The sequence below is a fragment of the Bos grunniens genome, chromosome 19 (assembly GCF_055505025.1).
Source record: "Bos grunniens cultivar Pamir isolate PY7600 chromosome 19, Bosgru_T2T1.0, whole genome shotgun sequence".
Classification (NCBI taxonomy): domain Eukaryota; kingdom Metazoa; phylum Chordata; class Mammalia; order Artiodactyla; family Bovidae; genus Bos; species Bos grunniens.
The window spans coordinates 40,486,545-40,506,715 of NC_141183.1; the positions used below are offsets into that span (position 1 = coordinate 40,486,545).

General features: G+C 51.3%; 1 protein-coding gene and 1 long non-coding RNA gene across 2 annotated transcripts in view; one reads left to right on the forward strand and one right to left on the reverse strand.

Moving 5' to 3' along the window:
* RTN4RL1 (reticulon 4 receptor like 1) overlaps window positions 1-20,171 on the forward strand; it is a 74,566-nt gene that overhangs the window by 43,002 nt on the left and 11,393 nt on the right. The gene's annotated exons all lie outside the window — the stretch shown is intronic.
* The window catches only part of LOC147352343 (uncharacterized), a 34,371-nt gene continuing 14,870 nt past the window's right edge, over window positions 671-20,171 (reverse strand). Inside the window, exon 2 of the long non-coding RNA XR_015146928.1 lies at window positions 671-2,952. This is a non-coding gene — a long non-coding RNA (uncharacterized LOC147352343). The remainder of the gene's footprint in view (window positions 2,953-20,171) is intronic.

Genomic DNA, 20,171 nt, shown 5'->3' on the forward strand with positions numbered 1-20,171 from the left:
TTACATGCATCGGGAGAAGGAAATGGCAACCCACTCCAGCATTCTTGCCTGGAGAGTCCCAGGGACAGTGGAGCCTGATGGGCTGCTGTCTATGGGGTTGCACAGAGTCGGACACGACTGACGTGACTTAGCAGCCGCAGCAGCAGCAGCAACATCCAAAAACTGTGCGTCTCTACAGAGTGATACCTCTGGTTCTCTGCACTGGTAACTGGGTGGTGGCCCTTTCTGGAATTAGGACAATGCTTTGAGCCCCAGCTGCAGTGGTTTTTTCCTGGGTCCAGGACGTATAACCTGCTAGGTGCTCTTGTAGTTAAACCACATATTCAGCCAACAGCCCTATGAAGTGTCTCATTTTACAGCTCAGGGAACTGAGGCTCAGAAGGCCAAGTCACTTGCCCAAAGTCACACTGTTGCTGAGTGGAGGGCCAGAATGTGAGTCCTGTCTCTGCGGCGCTGACTCCATCTTGCATCTATTTGTAGCTCTGCTTCACGTGCCTGCAATGCAAGAGATGTGAGTTTGATCCCTGGGTTGGGAAGATCCCCTGGAGAAGGAAATGGCAACCCACTCCAGTGTTCTTGCCTGGAGAATCCCATGGACAGAGGAGCCTGGCAGGCTACAGTCCAGGGGACCGCAAAGAGTTGGTTTCGACTGAGCACACACACACACAACTTCATGTAGAAAAATGAATTTAATGCTTGGTAAACACTATAGCAGAAACAAGCCCTCTGCCTCTCACGGGGAATCAAATCCCCACCTGGGGAGACTGAGCATTTGTGGAGCCCAGACCAGGCTATGGATAGACACTTCCTCTGAGCTGAGTCTTGATCTCTGGAACCGTGGCCTTCTGTTGGTGGGTAAAGACCCCCAGGGCCAGCCCCTAGGCTCTGGGCCTCCCTATACCTCAGCAAAACCCTGCTCCCTGGCCAAGGATGTTTGTTTGTCTTTCTTCTTTACCTCCCCTGAAACATAGTCCATCATCCCTTATCAATATGAGCAACTGCTTTTCTCACTCCAGAGCTGGCTTATTCTTACCTGGAAGAGAAAGAATAAGGGAGTCTTTGGAGAGAGAAGAAAATCATATGTTATTTTTTAAAAGGCATTCTGAGTAAGTGTTGAATAGAGTTCAAGAAAATTGCCTTAAAGACCTGCTCTCCACAGGGAAGGTGTTTCTCCTGGCTCCCAAGTATTTGCAAACTTAATTGCACATTTGTATGGGCTACTGTTTTTATTTCTTCCTGGTCTCAGAGGTGGGCTTTGAAGATTGTGCTCTCTCTGTAATGGTTTTCTTTATCTCAGATAAATTTTGCACACCTGCAAAGTAGAATGGCTTGAAAGAAACTGTGTCAGAATTGGCTCTTGATTTAATAAACCTGCAAATGAAGGAGGGTTTGATGAGCTGATGTGATGTTAGCCACCCCTGAGCCTCCTGTCACAGGGGTGCAGCCTGGTCCCACTCCCCCCCCGCAAAGGGGCTGTGCTGAACTGCAGAGCCTCAGCCCACATCTCTGCTGAAACCCTCTCTTTACCTGAAAGCTGAAAGCCAGGCGGTGTGGGGGAAGACCTGTTTCTGTGTGGGTGTTTGGAGACTTTTAGGCCAAGATGCTAATAAGAGGCTTTTAGGTTAATTGTAAAACCACAGGTCCCCTCTGCCAGGGACTTCTCAAACCTTCCACACCATATTTTCTCAAAGAACTAGAAGGTTCATTTTGGGCTCTGGACCATGTGGGGAACAAATGAGGGGTGAGACCTCAATGCTTGGAGTTGATGGGAGTGCCAACACCCAGGGCAGTGGAGGACCCCAGACTTGTGCACAAGCCCCTCTGGGCCTCTTTGGCCTCCACCCCATAGAAATGTGCCCCTTTCCAGAGGGTGAAGGTGCTAGCCCTTCCCCCACCCCACCCCTGGAGTCTGACCTATTTGTTTCCAACTGTGACCTCCTGCCCAGCCGACAGGTGGCATGGGGAGGGAAGGCAATTAGAGGCAGGGAGGAAAGTGCTTGCTGGGTATTTATCCTCATCCCTGACCGAATGTCTCAGCTCTTGCCCTCCTCATGCAGATTCTGTGTTCTGGGTTGATTTCCAATCCCCTCCCTTCTGTCCCCTCTTCAGGCCTAGGCGTGGTGACACTTGCCTGCTATTTGCCATCCCTGAGGATTGCCGAGGCCCCGCCCACACCTTGGTCAGTTGTCCCTTTATTGAACTATCCTCAAAGTACCTAATGGCACCCAATGGACTCAGTGGTCCTGGGCACATCATTTCCCTCTTGGAGCTTTGGTTCTCACACCTATAAAATGAAGTTTATTATTCAACAGTTTGCTCATGTGGTTGAAACAAGCGCAAAGTGCTTGACCCAGGGCTTGGAGGACAGTAACTTTAGCCTTCCGGGACAGAAATGGTGTGTGTGGGGGGCTGGTCAATCATCTCTGTCCTTGGGAGTTGTCTGTCCTGGTCTGCCTGTGGCGGTCTTACATCCTGCTGTCAGCTTTCCATCCACAGGCCAGCGCCTGTTGACTGCCTGGTTTAGGAGTGGGGCACCAGGAGAGCAGACTCTCATGGAGCTTGGGAAGCTGGTATTTCTTTCTTTTTAAATTTTATTTATTTATTTTCCTAATTTTGGCTGTGCTGGGTCTTGTTGCTGTGCGGGCTTTTCTCTAGTTGTGAGTGGGGGCTGTTCTCTAGTCACAGCGCACAGGCTTCTCATTGCAGTGGCTTCTCTTGAGGAGCACGGGCTGAAGGATGCATGGGCTTCAGGAGTTGTGGTGCATGGGCTTAGGTGCCCCGAGGCATGTGGGATCTTCGCCAACCAGGGATTGAACCCATGTCTCCTGCTTTCTTGTCCTGTTTGCTCCATAGACGCTGTGCATCCGACTGATACATGCACATTCTTTTCAGTCTTTATTTATTGTTATCAGGAAACAAAACAGTCACAGATTTCGTGCAACATGGTGTCCCCTGAGAATGCAAAAGAAAGAAACAGATGATACCAGATATTCCTGCTGGAGCAGCCAGGTGTGGGTTGGACCCTGGACTGGGTCCTAAAACTGTATTTCAGCAGCTGCTTCTCTGCATAAGGGAAACATGTCTGGGTCTAGGCAGCGGCTCTCTGACCTGGTCTACTCTGGAGTCTCATTCAGCCTTTGGGGTTGAGAGTCCAGGGATCAAAAGGAGAGTGGAGGAAATGGGCCTGGTGAGGAGTCTGTGAACCGTTAGTGTTTATGCAAGTATCTATCTAGGAAGGTGAGAAAGACAGGGAGGATGGGTCTCTGCTCTCAAGAGGATCAGAGCTAAGTTGGGAAAATAGCAGTTACTCAGGAAGTGATGAGAGCCCCAAGTGGGAGAGGGATAAGCCAGCACTAGTCCAGGGCAGGCTGTCAAGGAAAGCTCTCGAGAGAAGGGGACTTGACCTTTGGGTGAGGACAGTGTGGAGAGGGCATTTCAAGGGAGGCCAGCTCAGAGTCTGGGGTAGCCAGGCTGAAACAGCAGTTAAGTGTGGCCTGGGAGTAGCCAGAAATCCGGGTGTTGGGGGTGGGGAGGGGGAAGCAAGGAGTGGGTCCGGCTTATTCAGAGCCTTAAATACAGGTAGGGTATTTAGATCAGGAAGTAGGACTTTGGGAGCCCTTAGAGGAGGGATTCTTAACCTGGGGTTCCCAGATGGACTCAGAGCATCCCAGAAACCCCAAAACTGTAGGGTGCCGTGGTTGAAGGGTCTGGGCTTTGTTTTCAGACCTTCCTGCACTGAGTTCTAGTGCTGTTTTCTAGTTACTCCTTAACCTTTCTTTCTTCCAAATTAATTCTTATTGGAGTGTAGTTGGTCCACAATGTTGTGTTAGCTTTTACTGCACAGCGAAGTGAATCAGTGACACATACGCATACACACGTTCTTTTTTAGATTCCTTTCCCATCTAAGTCAGTACAGAGCATCGAATAGAGGTCCCTGCACCATACAGCCCGTTCTTACTAGACTACTGTTTTCAAGTAAGTGTGATCTGTTGCAGATGATGAAATAGTTCTCATTTGCAAATGTCTCTGAGTAGTTGCTTCTTGTCACTGTCCATTTTTTCTAATCAGGGACTAAAGCACACAATTACCACGGGGGTCTGTGAAGTTTTTTCTTGTTAAGAGGAGGCTTTAGTTTTCAAAGGCATAAAGCATCTACAAGTAGGAATTAATATGCGTGCACTCACTCACTCAGTTGTGTCTGACTCTTTGTGACCCCCATGGACTGTAGTCCACCAGGCTCCTCTGTCCATGGGATTTTTCAAGCAAGAATATTGGAGTGGGTTGCCATTTCCTTCTCCAGAATGCTTTTTTAAAAAAATTAGTGTTTGTTTTTATTTATTTGACAGCACTGGGTCTTGGTTGCAGCATGTGGGATCTAGTTCCTTGACCAGGGATTGAACCCAGGCACCTTGCGTTAGGAGCTCGGAGTCTTAGCCAATGGACCACCAGGGAAGTCCCACTCCTAACCTTTTTGAGTCTGGCTTTCTCATCGGCTTTCTCATCTATGAAATGGTGCTAAATGGTAGTATTTAGCCTGCAGTATGTTTGGGGTAATAAGTCCAGATCATGGACATGCTGCATTGCACACGGTCACTGGCTTGCTCTAAAGATCTCGGTAAAGGGCAGCTGTCATTAATATGCTGCAGAACTGTGAGTGACTTCTCCAGGGAGAGGGTCTCCTACAGCTTTCATGAGATTCCCTAAGGGGTCTCTGATTCAAAAAATGTTAAGCACCACTCACTGCTTGAGAGGTTTAAAAATAGCGGTGTGCTGAGCAGCAGAGAGCAGTGTTTATGTGAATGACACATTGGTGGTGTGGGCCTGGGGGCAGGGCCTCCAGTGCAGAGTCTTTCTGTTCATCTCTTGGACACGCCAACCCTCTGTCAGTTCATACCCGATCGTCAAGCCTTGCTGAGCCCCGATTCAGCCAAGCCCCTGCTCAATGCCGACACCCAGAGACTAAGAACAACATCAGTGAGAGGGAAGATGTGTGGAAGCCAGTCTCCAAAGGTGGCCCCCGTGCCTCCCGTCATCATAGCCTGGAAGGGTCCCTTCCCACATGGAATCAGGCTGGTACACAACTGGGTTTAACCAGTTGGATGCAGTGGAAGTGGAGCTGTTCCCATCCAATCCCATCCCCAGTTCTTGATCAAAGCCAGCATTTTCACTTTCCCAAGTCTGAAGAAGATTTTGGGAGATCTGAGCCATGGTGAAAAGTCTGGCTCCCCTGGCTCCTCTGGAGAGATCACAGGCAGTGACCACATTGAGAGGAGAAGCCCCATGACCATATGGAGAAGGAGAGAGGGGTTCAAGAGTCCCAGCTTCTTAGTTCCGAGCCCAGAGGACCCAGGGCTCTCCATCATCTGTCTGCAAGCACAAGAGATACCCTGAACGAGAACAACAGAATAACCATCCCACAGAGCCCATGCAGCCCACAGAGCCACAAGGTCATGAGTTTTGTTTTAATGGCTCAAGTTTGGGATAGTTTATTACACACGTGGAAATAAATGGACCAACCGAATGAGAACATGTAAAGACAGTTTACTCAGAGCTTGCCTTTTGAAGTAACAATCACTTACGTTTTGGCAGAGAGTCCAAGGCAGGCAGAGGAGTGGGAAAGTTTTACAGTGGAAAAAAAAGAAGGCCTCAATTGTGCCCTGATCGACCTGGGGAAGCTAGGGATGGACTCATTAGAAGTAGGGCATCCTTGGACTTCCCTGCTGGTCTAGTGGTTAAGAATCCACCTGTCAGTGCAGGGGATACATGTTCAATCCGTGGTCTGGGAGGGAGGATTCCACATACCTCGGGGCAGCTAAGCCTGTGTGCCACAGCTACTGAAGCCCGAGAGCTCTAGAGCCCATGCTCTGCAAACAGAGAAGCCACTGACCGCAACGAGAAGCCTGCACACTGTCCCTGCTCACCACAACTAGAGAAAGTGTTGAGCAGCAACAAAGACCCAGTGCAGCTCCAAATAAATAAATATTTTTCAAAAAAAGAAGCAAGGTATCTTCTATGTGTGGTTAGGAGCATATTTGGTTTTCCCTGCTTAACCTTAAGTTGCAAGTGGGGACAAAAATTAGGGAAGCTAGTCAGGTTCTTGCCAGTTGGGGCTGATTGTCACAGGGGTTACTGTTTGGCTTCCTGGACTGTTTGCTAGAGGTATGGACTGATTTCCTACAAGTCTGACTTGTTGGTAGCAGGCTGCCTTCTTGGGCTGGTTACTGTAGGTAAGGGGACAGTTTCCTGGGCTGGTTACTGCAGACTGAGTGTCAGAGTTCTGTTTTTCTATGTGGTTTGGAATTACCTGTTTGTATATTCAGTCTCTCATATGACAACAGATTCCTGCAAGTGAACTGATGATAGTGAAGCCGTGTGGAATGAACAGAGCTTTCTAGGTGAGCCCAAAACAAGGAAAATCACACTTAGCTTGCACTAAGCTTGAAGAACAGGTGAGAACTCGCAGGTAGATGAGGGAAGGAGGGGCATCTCAAGGCGAGGGGAGCATGACCCAAGGCCTGGAGATGGGGGAGACACTGCGCCAGGTGGACCAGGGTGGGCTTGTGACAGGAGCTGAATGCTGGCTCAGGATCCAGGGCACTGGACAAAGAGGGTCACAGCCATTGGAGTGACAGGGTCAGAAGGAGGAGCTGGAAGGGAGAAACGATGAAGGTAGGAGATGAGCAGGCAGCTGCTCCCTTGGGAAGGAGTTTTGAAAGTTGAAGCTACAGGGGTGAACGGGACTCAAGGGAAGAGAAGAGAAGAAATGCAGAGTCCAGGTTTTGTGCAGACTGAAGACTCAATGGTCACTGAGAAGGTGATTCAGGGAGAGGGGAGGAGGTTTGGAGGGGGGTGATAGTCGTTTGGGAAATGCTGAGTAGGAAGAGTCTGGATGATCGCAGGGGACGTGCACGGAGCCTTTGGAGATTTGGATTTGGAGCTAGGAGTGAGCTAAGGGAGGGATGAATTTGTGTGGGTTCTGGTGGCCCCCCAAGGACTGTGGATAGAATGGGAAGAGGAAGAGGTGCGCGTGGCAGGGGCTGAGAAGGAATGTCCGGAGTAGACCTGAGTTGGCGTTGACCCTGGAGAGAGCTGTGTTGAGGAAATTGGGGTGGAGGAGATTTCAAGGGGCAATTGATCCAAGAGAGAGACTGAAAACAGTTGGATTTGGGCAGAAGCAGGGAGTTTGTGCATGAGAAGCAGGTGGAATCCCAGGGCAGGGGCTGGAAGTGAGAGGAAGTGGGCTGACTGCGAGGAGAGAGACTTTTCAAGTGGTTTGCCTCTGACTGGCCTGAGTCGGGAGGAGAGAGGCGGTGGCCGCAGGGCGATGTTGGTTTGGCAGGGTTTCTTGTTCAATGGGAGAGGCTAGAGTGAGTCTCAAGGCGGATTGGGAGCAGTCGATAGTGGGGGCAGGGAACTGGAGTAGCTGAGAGGGCGCACACCAGACAAGGAGGCAGCTGTCAGAAACCACGGCCTCGGGCAGAATCGGGCTGCAGGTGGGATTGCGCTGGTCCACAGCGTGTTTTGTTTTGGGTGGAATTTGCTGCTAAACAATGACATGTGAAAATTCCCATTCCCACTGTCCGGAAAAATCGAAGCCCTCCCCTCCTCTCCTTTCCACAGGCAGCAGGGGTTGGAGCCTGGGCCTCTCCAGATGGGCCTGGCCTCCAGGTGGCCACCCGTTCATCCTACCTGCCCTTCTCACGCTTTGTGTTTCCTGTTTGGCCCCAGGAGACATTTCCCAGGTGGCGCTAGTCATAAAGAACCTGCCTGCCAATGCAGGAGACCTGAGGGACGCAGGTTCGATCCCTGGGTGGGGAAGATCCCCTGGAGAAGGGCACCTCAACCCACTCCAGTATTCTTGTTTGGAGAATCCCCATGGACAGAGGAGCCTGGTGGGCTATAGTCCACAGGGTCACAAAGAGTTGGACACGACTGAAGCAACTGAGCACAGCACAGACGTTTACACTGAAACCTCGGGGTGAGGAGAGGTGAGAGGGCAGACCAGAGCCAGCCTCAGCAGGGGGCCTGATGTGGGAGGGTGCTGAGAAGGTGAGGAGGCAGGCCCGGAGGCCAAGGGTAGTGATTTAGGGAGAGTGGGAAAGGTTTGGAAAGGCCATGAGGAGGACGTGAGAGGAGGTTGTGAAGGTTACACGGAGTGAGGCTGGGGGGCCGGGACCTGCAGTCCAGCCTACACCCCCGGGTGATGGAACAGAAGCTGGAGGGAGGGGAGGGCGTGAAGGAGGCTGCTCTGTCCTCCAGGAGCCTCTGCACCCACCTCCGTGTCCTTTGGCTCTGTTAGTGGGTCTGGGCTGTCCCCAAGCCTTGGGGCCACACAGCCAGGGCCCCAGAAGACAGAGCCTGCCCTCCTCTGTCCTAGGGACCCTCCCAGGCTGGGAGCACGCTGGGAAGCTCAACATGGCACCCCGAGGGACTCAAGTCCAGGAGGGCCTGTGTACGAGTGCTCCCGAGACTCCACATCAGAGCCATCTCCAATCCTCTGCGGCAGGCCTTCAGGAAACACACGTCCCCTCCCTACAGCTGTCCTCCCTTTGAAGTCCCTTCTGTCTGTGCCTCTGCGGCTGGTTCTCTGTCACCTGGGATGGGGCTTGCTCTTGACAGGAGAGGGGTGGGTATCATCCCCGAGCCTCCCCAGGTAGCAGCTCTCAGCGCACACCTTGAGATGAAAACATGCCGTCCGCACCCTCTGCAGGGATGCTCCGGTCTGCGTCGTGTGGGGAACGGTGTGAGCTTGCACACATGTCACAGTATCACGTAGAGCCGGAATGTAATTAGGCGATGTTGGGGAAAATTCCGTCTGTCTCCTGGGAATATTGGAATAATGAGCCATCACAGAGGACCCAGGAGGCTGGCGGGGGGCTGCTGACCTGAGCCGAAGGCTCGGATCATTCATTAGCTCTGGAGGTGCTCCTGATTTGTTCCTGCTCCTGTTCATGTTCCAGCTGCCTAAATAAGCTGGCCCGATCCTGAACAGAAAGCAGCAGATTTAGTGGAGAGCCTGAAACGGTAATCTGGGCTTTGAAACAAGAAAGCGAGCAAGTTGTGTGTTTCTGGGGTGGGGGAAAGACAGAAGCCACAATCATCCATGGTGACATGCAGCCATTTGATAAATTGAGTCCAGGTAAGGGCGGAAAATCGTGGGGTAAAGGAGCCAGACTTTCTGGAGTGTGGACTGGGTGTGTGGCTGGCAGGGCAGTGGGCAGGAAGGCCCACCAAGGCCTGAGATTGGGCTGAGAGGGGCCCGGAGTTTTCGGGAGAGCCACCTGGGAGAGGTACAGGCCAGTCCTGCTCTGAGCTAATTCCTCTGCACCCTCGAGGGGCAGGCGGACCCACTCAGAGTGCTCCCAGCCCGCCCTCCCGCATACCGCGCTGGGTATCCCTGCCAAGATGGGCTTCCCAGGTGGCTCTAGTGGTGAAGAACCAGCCTGCCAGTGCAGGAGATGTGAGAGACGAGTTCAATCCCTGGATCAGGAAGATCCCCAGGAGGAGGGCACGGCAACCCACTCCAGTATTCTTGCCTGGAGAATCCCCAACCTGGCAGGCTACAGTCCGTGGGGTTGCAAAGAGCTGGACGTGACGGAGCATGCACACACGAGGGCAGATTCCACCTGGAAGTTTGAGGGGCAGGAAGCACCAAGATACAGGCTTGCCTCTGACTACAGAGTGAGTTCCACATGGACTGGTTTTTCTTCTTAGCTCAGAACCTGCTCTGATCTTAGAGGCAGGGGTGATGGGAGCTATGAGGCACCAAGGGACAGGAAAGGTTTCGCACAGCCCCGGGGCAGCAGGGGGCCTTCGGGATGGTTGGGAGGCTGTTTTCTGGCAGAGGCAGCCTGAACAGGCCTGGCTGGCCAAGCGGAGAAAGGCAGGGGGGACTGTGGTCCACAGACAGGTTAATGGCTCCTGCCTTGCACACAATTCAATTTGCCCTCCTGAGCCTCCTGGCTTTGGGGAAGGGCCTCTCCTCCTGGGAGCCCAGTTGGACTCCCAGAGCCACAGGGCCTAGGTTGGCAGGGCCTGATTGGATCAGGAGAAATAAAGAATGTGGGACTCACAGACAGCCCAGCGCCCAGAGGGGCCATTGGCTCAGCCCCATCTTCAAAACGCCGTTGCAAGTGTCTGTAATATACATCGCCATCTCCTCCCACCTTCCCATGTCTCTGAAAGGTAGCTGCGAATGACTCAGAATCAGAAAACTTGGAACCGGTCTGTTTTTCTCTGCATCTGTGCGGGTGTCCAGCCCATGCCAGGACCAAGCTGGGGGAGAAGAAACATGAAAAAGACTCCATCTTTTCTTTCTCCTCAGTACCTTGCATCTTGTATCAAACCCAACTCCTAGACATATCTGTGTCTCCTTATTGCGGGAAGCTAGGGAAAGAGTTAGGGCAGGAGCCCGCAACCTGTAGGCTGCAGACAGGTACCTCCTGTCAGGTCAGCGGTGGCATTGGATTAGAAATAAAGTATAATAAATGTAATGTGTTTGAATCATCCGAAAGCCATCCCCTGCACCCTGGTCCAGAGAATAACTGTCTTCCATGAAAGCAGTCCCTGATGCCAAAAAGGTTGGGGGACCGATGAATTAGGGGACAAACTGCAAACCAGAGGAGACATCATGGACTCCAAACTAGACAGGCTGTCTCTTGCCTCTAGGCCTTTGACCATGGCGGTTCCTTCCACCTAGCACAAAAGCCAGGGGGAGCTTCTACTCGCCCTTGGAGGCAGCCTTTCCACTGTGACCCCTCCACTCCCCTGCAGCACAACTGGCTCCCACCCTCACCCATGTCTCTAAGAGCGTTTTCAATGCTCCATCATGGCGCTGATGCTGCCCTCCTTAACTCAATCCACAAATAATTGTTGAGTGCCTCCCAGGTGCCTGGCACTATCCTGGGGGTTGGGACATGACAGGGAACGAGCAGATGAGAGCAAAGACGATAAACATGTAAACAGATAATTAAGAGGGCTAAGAGGGCAATGGCGCAATGTACTTCTGCAATCAAGAGGGACTGCGGTGGGCGGGGGCGTCTGCTTTAGACAAAGAGGTGATGCTGGAGCTGTGGCTTGAGTGCTGAGAGGGAGGTGGTCCCACAAGGGCCTGGGGCAGGGTGGTACAAGCAGGAATAGTCAGAGCTAAAAGGCCAAGGCAAACATATTGTATCATTCCATTTGTATGAAACTTCCGGTATAGGCAAATTAGAGACGGAAAGCAGATTAATGGTTGCCAGAGGCTGGGGCGGGGGTGGGCGGTGGGGGCGGGGGCAGTGGCGAGGGAGGTGGGGAGCAGGAGGCAGGATGGGAATGATTGCTAATGGTTATGGGGTTTCTTTTGGGATGATGAAAAGAATGAGCTTGCTGGGACTTCCTTGGTGGTCCAGTGGCTAAGACTCTAAGCTCTCAGTGTAAGGGGCCCAGGTTTGATCCCTGGTCAGGGAACTAGATTCCACATGCCACAACTAAAGAGCCTGCTTGCCGCAATGAAGATCAAAGATCCCACGTGTCACAGATAAGACCCAGCGCAGCCAAATAAATAAATACATTAAAAAAAAAAAGAATGAGCTTGCTGTATTCTAGGTACCAAAAGGCCAGTGTGGGAAAAATGGTAGAGGATGGGGCTGGAGATGTGATGAGAGCTGATCATGAGGAAGCGCTGGGTTGGTGAGAAGCTTGCATTTTATTCTGGTACAGTGGGGGAGCCACTGGGAAGTCTTCAAGCAGGAAAGGAACAAGATAGCACTTACCATTTTTAAAGATGCTGGTGGCTGTGTGTGGGCCGTGGGTGGTGAGGGGACCTAAATAAAAGCAGGGAGATTGGGTGGAGAGGCTGCTGCTGGGGTCCGGGGGAGAGACGATGGTGGCCTGGGGCAGAGTGCGGGCCTTGGGGATGGAGTGATGAGAACCGACTTAGGGTTTATTTTGAAGGTAGAACTAGTGGGACTTGATGGATTAAAGGGAAAGAGACTGAGGGCTAGGGAAGAATGGAGAATGCCATTTACATTTTCAACTTGAGCAACTAAAAGGATGGGGTTGGCGTTTACTGAGATGAGGAAGCCTGTGGAGGGAACACCTTTGGGGCACTCAGAGTTTGAGCAGCTTATTAGATATCCACGCACAATGTCAGGGGAGCCGTTGGGTGGGCTGGTCTAGAGTTCAGGACTGAGACACATGTCTGATCTTCATCCCATGGAGACAGTATTTAAAACCTGAGCCTGGGTGAGCTTCCTGGGGATAGGTGTGGGTATGGAAGAGAGAAGATCCCAGGGCTGTGCCTAGGGAGTCAGGCTATGTAGAAATCAAGCCAAAGAAGAGCCCCCAGCACAGCAGACCAAGAAAAGCAGCCAGCAAGGCAGGAGGAAAAAAACGGCAGTTCTACCTCTGCAGTGGAGAAAGTGTTTCCAGAAGGGAGGGCCCACACTGTTCAGTGAGTGCTGCTGAGAGGATGAGGAGATGGGGACAGAGGAGTCATCTTAGGACTTAGCAGTGTAACTAGAGATTGGGCTCCCTGTGAGTCCAACTTCTCTGATAACTTGGTTGGTAAAGAATCTGCCTGCAATGCAGGAGACCCTGGTCTGATTCCTGGGTCAGGAAGATCCCCTGGATCAATTCCCGGGTCAGGAAGATCCCCTGGAGAAGGGATAGGCTACCCATTCCAGTATTCTTGGGCTTCCCTTGTGGCTCAGCTGGTAAAGAATCCACCTGCAATGCGGGAGACCTGGGTTCGATCCCTGAGTTGGGAAGATCCCCTGGAGAAGGGAAAGGCTACCCACTCCAGTATTCTGGCCTGGAGAATTCCATGGATTGCACAGTCCATGGGGTCGCAAAGAGCTGGACAGGACGGAGCGACTTTCACTTTCACTTTTCCCTGTGAGTCTGAGCACCCAGCACATGTGTGCTGTGCTGTGCTTGGTCGCTCAGTTGTGTCACCCAGCACATAGTAGATGCTTATTTAAAGGTTGGAGGACTTGAAATGAGCATGTTCTGGACTATGCAGCATAGACTGCCCAGAGCATCAGAGTTCGAGCTAGGAATCAGTTATCTATCAAGGGGAAGGAGCTGAGGAGCACGGGCCACTGGGGAGCCCATTGTCACAGGGAGGCTGAGGGTGGCTGGGAGGCTGGTGGAGGCCGGGGAGCCCAAGGAGCACAGGATGCTGGCTTGCCCATCCGCACATTTTGTGAGGGCCTTCTCTCCACATCTCCCCTTTTCCTTCAGGAGGTGATTCATATTTCAATATATTCCAGCTGAAAAAGGATCCGATTTTGAGCAGGTGGTAAGTCAGTACACGGAAATTTGATATATTTTGACTAATGCAGTTTGAAATTTGAAAACTGCAGACGATTTTATTCAGGATCCATTTTTATACCAACTCATTATTGGGGGGAAAAGGCAAGATTTCAGGTTTCTGGAGGAGGATGTGTGAACCCAGGCCTGTCACCACTAAGCTTCTCTAAGCAGGCTTGACCTGGCCAGCCGGCTTGCTGCCTGCCTCGGCTGCCTCACGTTCCTGCTGAAATGCTTTCTTTAGCTACCCCTTTCAAGCATCCCCCTGGGGTTACTAGCCCAATTTAATCTGACCTTTGGCCCTGCCTCTGTCGTACCAACTCCGGCAAATCCCCAGGGTTGGCACTTAAGACAAGTTTTGTGATAACAGTCAATGGTATTACACAGAATTTCCACTTCTTTCCCCATCTGCCTCCTCCATTTCCCCAGCCTTGCAAGTGAGAAGCACAAGGAGAGGAAATAAATAACGACGATGGGGTGGGTTGAGAGGGCTGGTGAAGCTGTCGGCAAGGGAGCAGAGACAGTGTCTGTGGGATGCGGTGAGGGTCCCTGAGGGGCCAGGGGTCTCGAAGAAGAGAGCTGTCTTCCCATCGATCAATGCCAGATCCAGCTTTGTCTGGGTCTTGGTTCCCCATCTCGGGTGAATCACTGCACTTTGTTGAGCCTTATTTTTCTCAGCTGTAAAATAAGGATATGAATACCTTCCTAATAATTTTTTGGGGGAGGACTTCCCTGGTGGTCCAGTGGTTAAGAATCTGCCTTGCAACACAGCGTACACAGGTTCGATCCCTGGTGGGGGAACTAAGATCCCACATGCCAAGAGGAATCTAAGCCCACACGCCACATAACTAGAGAGTTAGTGCACCGCTACAAAAGATCCAGCACGACTCAACGAAGAGCCTGTGTGCTGCAACTAAGACCAAATGCAGCCAAATAAACAAATATAAATAAATAATCTTTGTGGGGGAATATCTAATGAGTGGGCTTTCCTGTTGATGCAGTAGTAAAGAATCTGCCTGCCAATGCAGGAGACGAAAGAGTTGAGGGTTCGATCCCTGGGTCGGGAAGATCCCCTGGAGGAGGAAATGGCAACCCACTCCAGTATTCTTGCTGGAAAATCCCATGGACAGAGGAGCCTGGACGGCTACAATCCAGGGGATCGCAAGGTGTCAGACACGACTAAGCGACTGAGCACACACATACACTTCTAAAGAGTATATGTGGATGCTCCCAGGATGGTATATCTGTCACACAGGAGGGATTCAACATGTGTTTATCTGTGCTTCCCCACCCCAGAGGTCTCCTCTTTGTAGGAGGCACACAGCTTTTGTCTCCTGAGTAGCTCACAGCCTAGATGGGAAGAAAACCCTGTGGTTGGTGACTTCTTGGGCGTGGAACGTAAGTCTGTATAGACTAACCTTTCTGGGTGACTTGTCATCGTGTATCAGGAGGACTGATAATGAATCTCTGATTTAGGGAAAGAGTAAAAACAAAAATTTTTGGATAAAGCGTTATGCATAAGGATGTTCATTTCAATATTATTTAGTTTTAGCTTAACTGACTCTTAAAAGAATCAATAGGTACATTCACACGGTAATAAATTGGAAACTCCTGACAGGTATACAAGTGAATTTCCCTTCACACCAGTCCCTAAGCTTCCAGGAGAGTCTCCCAGGAGGCAAATGATATTACCAGTTTTGCCATGATAATTTATAGCAGTGAAAAACGGAAAACAATCTAAATGTCTCAGAAAAATAAATTATGGTCTGTCCATACAATAGGATCCTCTGTAGTCTCTAAAAACCATACCTGATCTTTCGTCACTTGACTGTGGTTGCCTCTTATCCTCAGCATCTGCTGTTCCCTCTGCCTGGAATGCCCACTCACCCAGTGGAGTCCTTCTCAACCTTCAGACTCCCAGCCCTCCCACCCCCGTGGACAAGGGGAGCCCCCACAGTTCTCCTGGCTACCTGGATCTCTCTCCTTATACTCCTCCTTCAGTTCAGTCGCTCAGTCATGTCCAACTCTTTGCAACCCCATGGACTGCAGCACCCCAGGCCTCCCTGTCCATCTCCAACTCCCGGAGTTTACTGAACTCATGTCCACTGAGTCGGTGACACCATCCAATGATTAGATATGGATATGGCCCTTCAGTGAGGGTCTGTTTTCCCATCAGACTGTATTCTCCTGGAGGGTGGGGTCAGTCTGTCTGCTGGGCTCCCCAAGGCTGCTTTAGAGCAGAGACTCACAGATGGAGGCACCTGGAGAGCAGCTGAACGAATGAATAAGTTAGGCAGAAAACGCAGGCTACAGAGCTGCATATATAGCATGATCCCAGTTTTATTGCTTTAAATAAAATTTTTATTTAAATTTTATATATCCCTACGTAAATGAAGGAACTCTCGTAAGAAGGTACAGGAAGGCCCAGTGGATGATTGTCAAGGATAATAGGATTGTGGTGATTTTTCTTCCTTTTTAGTTCTATACATTTCACATTTTCCACAATTGGCAAGTATTATTTTAAAGCTAAAACAAGTAAGGAAGAGTGACTTTAAAGGAAAACCTTGTGGGGGAAAATAGGTAGGGCTTGGGGACACCGGGAAGCCCCCCGCCACCTAGACTAAAGCTCTCTGGATAAGGGTCAGAAGCTACCCTGTGCTGGTGGCTGGCCAGACGAGGGTCCCTGAAGAAAGTACGGGGCTCCACCAGCAGGGAGGAGACAGCAGTTCAAGGCCTGGGACCTAAGATTCTCAGCTAAACTCAGCAGGGTATTTTTTTTTTCTGTAGGATTTATTTATTTTATTGAAGAGTAAATGTAAGCAAATATAAGGTATAAAAAATAAGAAAGTTAACATCCCTGAGCCCGCTGCTCAGTTTAACACATAGAACACCACAGATCCATGTGAAGCATTCCCTGCCGAGTGTCTTAAGGAGCCAATCGAGAGATTCTGCAAAAGGGTCAAAAGAGAAAGGTCTGTGAGGTGAGGCCTGAAATGCCTGGTAAATTACTCTCTTCGGCATGAGGTCTCTCCTGCTGCTAAAACTTACTGTAAAATATATATTGTATATATTTGGACTTCCCAGGTGGCTCGAGTGGTATAAATAATCCGACTGCCAATGCAGGAGATGCAGGTTCGATCCCTGAGTCGGGAAAATTCCCCCAGAGGAGGAAATGGCAACTCACTCCAGTATTCTTGCTGGGATAATCCCATGGACATAGGAGCCTGGTGGGCTACAGTCAATAGAGTCACAAAGAGTCAGATACAACTGAAGTGACTGAGCACGCACGCATGTGTTTACCCATAACAAGCCATCTCAGCCAACTCTAGCACCTGGTTTCCTTGCTTTGGGCTAGAATTACATCAGCGAAATCATTCATTCATGCACTCACCAGACAAGCTTGGATAAGCTCCACATACCTGGCACTAGTTGGGGGTGGTTCCCCCCAACCCCAAGGAAACTTAGGGCACTGCTCCCACAAGAAGAGCAGGAATTGGGGGAGCAGCGCCAGACCATGGAGGGCTTGGGAGTCATGCTCAGCAGGAGGGACCTCACATCTGTGAGGATTCTTATTTGCAAGCAACAGACACCTGCCTTGACTAATTTAAATAAAAGGCAATTTTTTGGGGAGTATACTGAGTCCTTCACAGAATCTCCCAGAGGGCTGGGGACTCCACAGGTAGGAAAAACAGCCCAAGGGAAGGCAAAGACACCTCCAGTGAGCACCTCTAAGGTTCTCACCGCAGCCTCTGCCCCCATTGGCTCTGCCACTGCTGCCATCCTGGCAAGCATGTGTCCTGCTCGGCCCCCTGTATATCCGCCTCATTAACTCCCAGCTCAGAAGTCTGGGGTGGTAGTGTCAAGTGGCAGAGCCCCGACCCTGGGTCTTGGCGGAGCTGCAAGGGAGGCTGGGAAAGGGAGGGCTGGACCTTTTCAGCTTCCACGGGGAAGGAAAGGCTCATCTACATAAACTGGAAGATCTGCCAAGTACAGGAAGAGGGTTTAGCTGCTGGGTGGCTGACAAGAGTGACAGATGTCCACAACATACTCTCCTGAAGGCATCTGGGGAAGACTGTCAGTTCATGGAAGCCAGGAACTGGTTCTTTTATTCCCAGAGCCCTCTTGGCATGGTGCCTGGTCAGAGGAAAGTAGGGGAGTAAACATTTGCTGAGCTAATGCACCGTCAGGGCTTCCAGGTGGAGCTAGTAGTAAAGAACCCACCTGCCAATGCAGGAGACATAAGAGATCCAGGTTCCATCCTTGGGTCTGGAGTAGAAAGTAGCAACCCACTCCAGTATGCTTGCCTGGAAAACTCCATGGACAGAGGAGCCTTGTGGGCTACAGTCCATGGGGCTGCAAAGAGTCAGACACGACTGAGCACACACACGCGCACACACACAGTGCAATGTCAGCAGGGGAGTGACCTGAGCAGGTTTCACGGGAGGGGCCAGACAGCCCCACCTGTCCAGTGAAAGGTAAGGGGATCTTGGGCAGAGCCTGGGGCAGTGGCCGTGGAAGCCTGGGTTTGCAGGCACTTTGTCCTCTTGTCCCCACAAACCTTGTGTGTGACCAGGGTGGCTTGATTTCTCACCACACAGAGGGCCTGTTTCATTCCGTTTTCTTCCTCCTCAAACTCCCTCCCTCTTCCTTCCCTCAGCTCTCAGCTGATGACCCCACTTACTTCCGGGAGAAAATAGAAGCCCTCAGAAGCTAACACATCCTCCTCTCTTCAGGAGGAACACCTGCACCAGAGGTGTTCTTTGGACCTCTGGATCTTGGTCTCTCTGGTCCTCTCACTCCTAAGCCATCAATTTCTCTCTCCTTTTCCTCCTGGATCACCCCCAGGAGCATGCAAACAGACTCTAGTGTCTTTTCTTCCATCTTAGAAAACAACCAACCTCCCTGGACCCTACACCCCTTCGGGTCCTGCCCAGACTGTCTGCTCCCTTCGCATCCAAGCTTCCCTAGTGAGTGGCCTCTGGGTGCTCCCAGCTGCTGATCCCGGAGTCCCCTGGGAGCCTTCATCCCTTTCCTACTGACAACAGGCTGGGCCCTTTGAAGGACCTTGACCAGTGAAGCGTGAACTGGAGTGACATGCACCCCTGGAAACGAAAGCCTCAAGTGCCAGTCCTCTGTCCCCTCTGCATCCCTGAGCAGAACGGCAGCTGCCCTGCCTGAGCAAGAAGCCAGTCTTTGTTGCTGTGGCCGTGGAGATTCTGGGTCCCTGGTCACATCAGCGTGCCCCAGCCTGTCCTGACTGATACAGTGCTGTCTCCCCTCCTCAGCTCCCATTCACTCTTCATCCCACTCCCACATGCCTTCTGCCCCTCCTTTCTACCAGCAACGAACTTTCCAGCATCACCCATTACCTCCACATTGTCAAATACACTCTCCAGTCCTCAAGGAAACTCTCAGCCACTCTCATCACGACTAATTCCTCCTTCCTTCTCAAAACACTCTTGGCTTTGGTCATGCCACACTTTCCAGGCTTTCCTCTGACCTCATTGCCCATCCTTCTCCTTTACACACCTTAAGAATTGCTGTGTTGCCAGAGTCCGCAATCCTTTATCTTCTCACACTCTCTCTCTCTCTTTTTTTTTTTTTTTTGGCTGTGCCATGCATCATGTGGAACTTCCCTGACCAGGGATTGAACCCACACCCTTTGTGTTGGAAGTGCAGTGTCTTAACCCACTGGACCGCCAGGGAAGTCTTGACTCTAACTTCTCTCTTGACTCTCAGAGGTGACCTCATCCATTCCCATGGATGGAAATACCATCTCTATGCTGGTGCCTCCCAAGTGTGCTTCTCACCTCTGGGCTTCAGTTTTGTACAACTCTGTAAGATTTATGACTTTGTTCATCCTAGGCGGAGCTCTTCACGGCCCCAACACCTGTTTTCCTAGGCTCCTCCCATCTTGCTGTACTCTTACGCTCTGCAGCCTCCTGTCTCCCTTACAACGGTCCATCCGTATGTCCGTCAGTTCTGCAACCCAGATGTTTCTCAGCCTGTCCACTGCTGTCTGTCTCCATGGCCCCTACCCCTTCTGAATCCTCCGTGTCTCTCGTGGATGACAGCCGTAGGCCTCGCTGCCTCCCTTCTTGGTCCCACAAATCCATGCTCCCCCCAAATCTGATCAGGTTGCTAGTACTTCGGTTTCCTGCCAGAAACAGAATCAGATCCAAAGTCTGTTTATTTATGGCTGTGCGGGGTCTTCATTGCTGTGGCCGGCTTCCTCTGGTTGCGACAAGTGTGGGCCTCTCCTTGCAGTGGCCGGAACGTGGCTTGTTTCGGAACGTGGCTGTAGGCGCACAGGCTTCAGTGGTGCACAGGCTCTAGGTTACACAGGCTTCACTACTTGCAGTTCCCAGGCCCTGGAGCACAGGCTCAATAGCTGTGGCATGCAGACTTGGTTGCTTCGCAGCCTGTGGGATCTTCCCCGACCAGGGATGGAACCCATGTCCCTTGCATTGGCAGGTGGATTCTTATCCACGGTGCCTCCAGGGAAGTCCCAGAACTAAACTCTTGACTGAGCCTTTTAAAGCCATTTTTGACCCCATCACACGTCCCTCTCATCCACACCAAGTTCAGTTCTGCCCCAGGACCTATTCACCTGTAGTTCCCACTGCCTGGAAAGCTGTTCTTCAGCTCCTTCTTAATATTAGGTGTCAACCCAAGTGTCAACCGCTCCTCAGAGAGGCCATTCATTCATTCATCTGTCTTAAACCCCCTTCCTGTGTCCCCAGTGCCTACCGCTCTGTCAGTTTGGGCGTCTCTGGTTGTTTAAATCATCTCCCCCTAGACTGTAAGCTCCACGAGGGAAGGAGTTACGTCTCTTACTGTTGTAGCACCAAGCACGGAGCTGTTCCTCACATGAATGA